Genomic DNA, 6000 nt, shown 5'->3' with positions numbered 1-6000 from the left:
AGGATTAAAGGTGGTATATAAATAAAGTGGGAAGAGGGTTACTACGCTTTTCCTCCAGAAGCTTATCCAGCAACAAACCCTCCCAGTGTCCCTGTATGTTTGAAGCCGCCCAGAGTGGCTGAGGCAATAAATATCACCATCATGGAATAGGACGCCCTTCTCCGACCAATTCCATCAGGTGAAGTGGGACGAGCTTCACCTGTTGAATGAAGGAGGAAAAAAAAAAGCACAGGAGCCTATTTTATTTGTTGGGGAGAGGCGGGAGGGAGCAGCGGGAACACTTCCAAGCTGCAGTGCCGTCTCGGCGCTTTGGTGGCGAGAAAGGGAGAACAATCGCAGGAAGCCACAGCAGCGCCAGGCGCCTCCGGGCCCAGAAGAACAAACAAGCCCGTCAGGCCGCCCGGGTCTTTCGCCGGCCTGAGGCAAAGGAGGGGAACCGGGCGGTCGGGGCTGGGGGGCAGGCTGAGGTAACAACGGTGGCGGCCGAAGCTCCTCCCCTGCTCGGGGCCGTTCTCTTCCCGGGCGGAGGAACATTGTGACGCTGGCGGCGCTGGAACACCTGGAGCCACGGCGGCCGCGGGCGACGTGAGGTAAAAACAAAAGCAAACCATTCTCGGGGGGAGGAAAGGGGAGGGGAGTCCCTGGCCAGGCGGCGGCCGCCATGAGACTCCCCCTGTGAGGAGGGGCGCGAGGCCGCGGAGCCCTTAGAGGGAGTTGGGGGAGGGGGAGCCGACGCACGCAGCCGCCCTCCTCCTTCAGAGCCGCGGGCAAGGTAAGTTGGGAAGGAGCGCCGCTTCGGCCCAGCTGGAAAAGCAGGTTCTTCCTCCTGAGGCAGCGGCCGTCGCCGTCGCCGCCGCCGCCGCCGCCGCAGGGCGGAGCCGCGCATGCCGGGCAGGGACCACCAACCACCTCGGCAGGCGGCAGGCGGCGTGTCTCTCACGGAGGAGGAGGAGAGGCGAATAGCTCGGGGATGCCTGGAAGCAGGAGGTGGGTCGGGGTGCGAGGGTGGGGCGCGTCCCTGGCAGAGGGAGAAGGGAGCTGCAATTGGGGGGGGGTCAGGATTCAACCCCCCCCAATCGCTTCGCCTGGGTAATCACAATTCCCCCGGTTCCAAAATGGCATCTCCCCCCCCCACGCCTCACCCTTTGCTTGCTCGGTATCCCCCGCCCTCCCTTCTCATCCTTTTAGCAGCTATGACAACCAGCAGGTGCATTTGCTTCCTCCTCCCCGGTTTGTGTTTTTTTTTCCTTTTTCGTAATTTGCTGCATTATTTGCTTTCAGTCGTTAACTTGGGCGCCTGCTGTTCGCAGGCCAGGGAAGCTGCTACTGACACTTTTTGAGGTCAGCAGCACAGTGTTACCATTCAAGCTGATAAGGAATAATAATGGGTATTATTATTAAACTCAGTGCTTTTTTTCTGGGGGTACGCAGACCCCTAAACATTTTGTGAATCTACGTTTGGCCTCATTGAGGGGCAGTATTTCAAGAGGAGTAGGAAAATGAGAGTACCACTAAATATTTTTTTAAAAGGAAAAAAAGCACTGATTAAATCTACAGCACTGGTACCAGAGGGTCCAACTTGAATGAATTATTGGGGGGTGGCGGCACATAAGCCTGGTCCCACATAATCAATCACAAGATGCAGCACCCACCCACTATTTGAATGGCAATGTCCATTAACTTGGGGTGGGCGCTAAGCCCCCTGAAATTTTTTTGGGGGGGCAAAGGGACCCCAGCCCTTGAGAGTTGGCTCCGAGGACTGGTACTTTGGGTGCCTGCTAGGCACTGCACAAGCCCTGAATTGTATGGTCTTGATCTGTGTTTTAGAGATTGCATTATCCAGTGATAATGACTGTGTTAGGGTGGTCATATCTCAGCTTCGTAAACTGGAATATGAATGAGCCTTTTGCCCACACATGCGTGCAGCCCCTTTGCTTCTTTCCCGGCTGATTCAGCAGACAAATCAGGACGGGGTGCCAACTTGAATAACATATTGGGGGCCATGTAAGCAGCACCCCACATAATTGATCACAATATGCGGTACAGTACATGCACACCATTTGAATGGCAATGCCTATCAACTTTGGGGGAGGGGAACCAGCCCCCTCAGATATATTATTTGGTGGTGCAAAGGGACCTTGCCCCCTAGGAGTTGGCTCCTAGGAATGGGGAAGTTTCCAGTCTTATCCAAACCAGGAAACTATGGTTATCAGCTGCGGAACAAGCCAGTATGTTAAACCATGGTTTGAAGTTGTTTTAATATCCTAGCTTGTAACCATAGATTCATGGTTTGGATGATACAGGAAATGATGGTTAATTGGAGACTTACTGGTTTGATTGCAAGGAGTGGTGGGGCTGCATGCATAGGGGAAAGGCTCATTTGTAGCTTGGCCCATTAAGTATGCAATATATGATCATCTGAAAGCAGAAATCATGAATTATAGCTTATAATTTGCACCATCTGAAATGTTTAGGATCCTGATGGCAACTGTATTGCATTCCTGTCCTAGAAATAGTGGCAGGTTAACAGGAGGACAGGGAGAACAGGTGGATGGAAAGCTCCAGGGGGGCTTATTTATACCTCATCATCATTGTATGCTGCCTTTCCATAATTAAACCATGCTTACAATATCGATATGAAAACATCATTAAATGTGCAATAAAATCAGACAATCCCTACCTAATTCATCATAAAGTATTGACAAGAAAAATACAAAAACAGTTGCAGTATCAGTAAAAATGCTTCTCCAAAATAAACTCTCAACCCAACAGAAACCCCCAAACACACCACCACCCTGATAGTTTCTAGGCATCCTGAGCAGGAAGTCTCTTTGGGCTTAAGAGCAAGATAATCTCTGACCCCTTCAGCAGCAGCTTTGTAGTTGGAGTCTGTCAGGACCCTACCCTCCCTAAGCCATACTTCACTATATGTATCTCATATGTTGCCAGTGTTCTCCATGCAATGCTTCACGTTGTATATCCCACCTAGTCTCCAAGGGCACTGTGAGATGGGGACTTGTCCAAAGTCATCCTGTGACCTTCATAGCCGAACAGGATTTTCACCTGAGTTTGACAAGTCCATGCAAAGCTTTCAGGAAATGTCTCTGACAACAAACTTGAAAGAAACCCTTTCAAACCAATCCAAGTGAGAATTCCTGACATCTCTGATGTAGACTCGCCAGAAGTGTGGCATTCATGACAGACTTTATTTGAGCAACTTTTTATCAACAAAGAATCAAACTAAACAGTAACAATGAGTATTGCTGTTTTGTTGATGTTTCTAATTATGTTTTGCAGATACTGTAGTTATTTATTGATTTCATTGTATTTATGTTGTAAGCTGCCTTGTTATTTGTTGCAAAAGTGCAGGTCACAAATATACAAATAAATGATAGTTTGCCTTCCAGCCAGACAACTCATGCACCAGCTGGAAAGGTTCTGTTGTCACAAGGTAGCAAACTACCCATCATTGCCACTTCATCGGCCTGAATATGGACTCCCTGGGATATGCAGTCATTTTTTATTTTATTTTTGCTTGGGTCTTTCTCCACTGGTGCTTAAGTTCTTTCCTAGCCTATTTCATAGATGCCAGCACTTTAATATACCAGGGAGTCAAGGAGGCATTTGTTTAAGCCCTCTGCAGTCACTATCTGGTTCTAGGCATGCCACCAGCATCAGTTTTCTATCTGAAAAAATATTGTTCATCATAATGGTTCCACAAGTGGAAAATGGAAATAGTTGTCATGTACTGTAGAGAGTTGTTGGAAGAACAAACCAAAATAAAGTTGTAAATCATTCAGTACATAAATTGTGCTGTATACCAGAGAGAGCAGCTTAATGAATATTTTGTTCTACTAAGAATGCTAATTTTATTTGTCAAATGTACATATATTTATTTATTAAATTTGTATACTGCCCTATACCCCTAGATCTCAGGGCACTTCACAGCATATGTTGTCTCTTTCCTCCATGCAGTTCAGAAATGGTGTACGGTATGTTCCCTGGTCTAAACAACTTCAAAAGCAGATGATGTAAATAACATGCAATACAGAAGCAATATACAATACAATATCATATAAAAGAAGACACAAATATTAAAACAGTTAAAGCAATTGCATATATAAGAGCAATGGGAAACATATAAGCATGTAACAGGAAACATTTGAACATGTGATTGCTCACCTGCAGCATCCTTGGAAGAGTATAGCCACATGAAGTTTCTGAATATGAAGTTTGGCTCTTAAACATAAATATTCTTACAAACAAAAGCAACTTGAACAAATGGGTATGTTTATGGGAGTTTTTAATGTTCATTGGGTCCAGGATCCCAAGAATTCTTTATCTTGAAGAAAACTTGAAGAATACTTAATATTATCCCAGTCAAGTAGTTTATCATACTTGGAAAATGATGCAAAAATAGAAGTTGAAAATACATGTGTATCAGCATAAAAGCAAGAAAGCCGCACAAAATTCTTTGTTCTGCCAAACGTGGTGCATGATCAGGCTGGAAGTTAACATTTTAGTTCCACTGAATCTAGATAATGCTTAATGCATTAAATTATACTGGATCACTCAGTGGACCCATATATCCTTTAGAATACCACATTGCCAGACAAGACAGGACTCTGTTCCTCATTCTGGTAGTGGGTGGGGAGGCAGAAGTATTTCAGCCTTCATCAACCTGGTACCTTTCAGATGAATTGGACTACTACTCCCCGTCATCCCCAGCCAACAAATTCTCATTAGGACTGATATCACCAATTTTGTTTTAGATGTGGGTTACCATTTTAAAACTAACAGATGGCTATGCTAAAAGCAATATATGCTGCTAATTGCTAGTGTGAAATGCTGAATAAATGTTGGACTCAGTCTGGTAAGACCTGGCTTTGTATTCCTATGTGGCCATGAAACTTGCTTAACCTTTCTTACAGAGTTGTGATAACATAGTTTGACCTTGTGTATGCCACCCTGACTTCTTTGGAAAAAGGATGGGATGCAAATGTAGCTAATAAAATCTCAAACCCTTGCAAGTTAATCCTTTGGAGTGAAAATTCAACAAGTGCAAGTTATCATTGCTGCTCCACAAATCACTGCCCTTCATTGCACAACAAATTTTGTTGGAGAAAACATTATAACCCTATTTTCCCACATTTTCTCTTTTTTCACATGGTTAATTTGCAGTAAGTTCAACTAGGCTCTGTAAGAACTGAATCTGTGTATGTCCTTTAGATGTATCATACTTTAAAACTTTGCTTATATAATATCTAGAAGTTGGGTCCAGTATAGTTGAATAAGGTGTCCAATCCCAAGTAAGGGATTTATTTATTTTTAAGATGAAACAATTAACTTGCTCGTTTTAAAAGAAAAAGTAGCTAACTTGCTGAACAACCAGTGTGTCCTTGGCTATTTACTATGGCTTGGATTCTAAAATGAGTGAATGGAAGGGGGGGGTGAAAGTTACTCACCTACCTCACTCCTTCAGACACCTTTGCCCACGGAAAGCCTCTTTTTAGGATGAGGATTCCTAATGAACAGCACAGAGAAGGATGGGAGAAGGATGTGTGTGTGTCCAAAATTAGGAGCAGGCCTCTGCCTGATTGTGGGCTGTTCTTCCCTTTCCAGCAGCCTGTGTGCTATATCCTACATTATTCAGAAGCCCCCCACCTAATCCTCCAGAGTGACTTTTGGGATTGGTGCAAGGGGAATTTCTGTGAAATTTCTTCCATTCACTTGTTTTAAGATTCACCCCCATATCTGTTACGTTGGGTTATAATTTCACTTTCATGCCAATAGCTTCAAGATCTTTTTCCGACTTGGTCACTAAGGTAGTTTTATTGGCCTTTGAAAACTTTGGTGTAACTCAGAAGCAGGGATAGCCAATGTTTTATACTTGGAAGCTGCATGCTTCTGAACTTATATGTACCTTTTCATAGCAACAGAATACTGTAAGGTGCATTAAGCTGGAATGGGGGTTGAGAGATGCCAGGTGGCTATTCATTG

The 6000-nt window shown here is 44.7% G+C and overlaps 1 protein-coding gene across 12 annotated transcripts in view; it reads left to right on the top strand.

Annotated features, from left to right (window-relative positions):
* The first annotated feature begins 297 nt into the window (after window positions 1-297).
* Window positions 298-6000, top strand: part of ICA1 (islet cell autoantigen 1) — a 71468-nt gene continuing 65765 nt past the window's right edge. The window contains exon 1 of one of the 12 annotated variants that reach the window (XM_083705315.1): window positions 298-590. The gene's annotated coding sequence lies outside the window, so the exon portion shown is untranslated. Of the gene's footprint in view, window positions 988-6000 lie in introns of all 12 variants that reach the window. The other 11 variants (XM_083705312.1, XM_083705318.1, XM_083705310.1 and 8 more) reach the window with 11 other exon arrangements.

This window comes from Podarcis gaigeae, assembly GCF_964106915.1.
Source record: "Podarcis gaigeae genome assembly, chromosome: 12".
NCBI classification, from domain to species: domain Eukaryota; kingdom Metazoa; phylum Chordata; class Lepidosauria; order Squamata; family Lacertidae; genus Podarcis; species Podarcis gaigeae.
Note: the sequence above shows the minus strand (reverse complement) of the source record. Positions and strands in the feature narration are given on the sequence as shown.